The following is a 1978-nucleotide window of genomic DNA, read 5'->3' as shown; positions in this document are numbered from 1 at the left end:
TCGGCCGCCGTTACTTCGGATTGACGTCAGCCATGTGCACGCGGCAAAGGGTGAATTACATAGGTAATATTGATCGGGCCGAAAGGCAGAGGAAACGTTTCACGGAAAATCGTTACCGTGGGACACGCTGATGTGTGCATGCGGGTGCAGTACGTGTGTTACGTGTCGCGCGTTATGTGTGCGTGGTTAAATTGCGTCGATGCGTGAGTGTCGCGGGGCGAAAAATCGCGAGCACAAGCCGCGGCTGAAATTATCACAACGGGCCTCGGACACGGAGGGGAAAGATTGATAAAAAATTACGTTCTGCACGCTGGCATTTCTCTTCGCGTAAATGAAAAAAGAAAAAGAGAAAAGGTAAGAAATCGAAAGAAACGAAGAGAATAGAAAGAAACTGTAGCTAGTCGGGAGAAATCTAAATGGATGGAAATTAATTAGTCAACTGTGGTTTATCGTTTGAGATTCGTTATTCGTGCGTGTAGTTTTCATCGTTCTCGGTTTTCCGTCGCAATCGCGTCGTTGATTTTACGACATCTGTCGATCGAACGACATTAGTTCCTACAATGTTTCTTAGCTCGTAGACGAACGATAGGGTAAGAGCCGAGGCACGCTTTACGAAGAATGATTGCGACAAGACTGCTAGCACCTCGCGCGGTGTGAATTGCACAGGAGTTATAGTAAACGATAAAAGCAGATTTACGAGACACGAAATGATAAACGGCGCAGAGAGCGGGAACGTGTAAAGGAACGTGGGTTTTTTTTAACCGAATATTTAAAGAGCTTCTGCATCGAAACATTCGGATTTGAGAGCTTATTTTGGCAGTTGGATATTCTCTATTTTCAAGCTGACAGAAAAATATGACGTAAATCTTTCTCGGCTTTGCTTTTTTTAACATCTTCGCTGTTATAGAAAATGTTCAAAATAGTTTCAATCGATAAAAATGTAACTTCGCTACGTTAGGATTCCAAAAATATAGAGATTTGAAAAATAATTTTTGTCGAATGATCGACTACGCTTCGATTAAATGGTTACTAACGAAAATAACGGATTTGGGAAATTGGCGAGAAAAAAAGTATTTCAGAAATTGAAATTGAAATTATTTTCACTTTCTAACTGAGACGAATGAAACGTACTTCGGAAATCGTACGATATGCGTTCGATATACCGACAAGTTCGAAGACCAATAATTGGAAAATCGATTATCTTGTAATTACACGTGATTTATGTTATAGCGCGTATTATTGGATTAATTGACAGGAAACTGAGGTGACGCGTGTTAAAGATTTATTCGGCATCGGTGTAGCTTCGCTGTACAAAGAGAAATATTAATTCGACGTGCGTGTTTGCTACACGAACTTTGATATTGCTATTACTTTAGTCTGCAGAGTAAATCTCCGTACATTTGAAATGACAATCGCTGTAGCGCATATTTAGCAATGCTATCGCTCAGAGTATACTAAATGACAAGAACAACGATGTTGTTATAAACTTTTCCGATACGTCAGTTATTCGTAGATCGGAATAGACCAACCGTACCATAGAAAAATAATTGAACATTGGACGATCACGATGAGAACCATCCACAAATACCGACTGAATCCCTATTTTATACTACGATAACGATAACAATTTTCTTGAATTGCTTAATTTATTGCACAAATGTAAATTAATCGCACAAAATTTTTATACCAATCGCGACGACTAACGAGTAAGAAAACGTAACGAGCGTACCCAGAGGCGACATAGAAAAATCATTCTTGTAGTTGAAACGGAAAATTATTTCTATGGTATGATTTCATTCCGTCAACTTTTCGAAGTATTTTTACACTATACAAATCAGAACGAGATCCTTTCACTGCCTTTTACGGGGACAATAAATAAAATTCGTCGTAAAGTGTCGAACCAGCAAGGGATGCCTTCTCTATCGTTTCGTCGTGCGGCCGTTTTAATTTTACAATCAACGCGATACGGAGCGAAATG

Source organism: Bombus impatiens, unplaced genomic scaffold (assembly GCF_000188095.3).
Source record: "Bombus impatiens unplaced genomic scaffold, BIMP_2.2 scf_1445, whole genome shotgun sequence".
Lineage (NCBI taxonomy): Eukaryota > Metazoa > Arthropoda > Insecta > Hymenoptera > Apidae > Bombus > Bombus impatiens.
The sequence above is the reverse complement of the archived record's forward strand: the minus strand, read 5'-3'. Positions refer to the sequence as shown.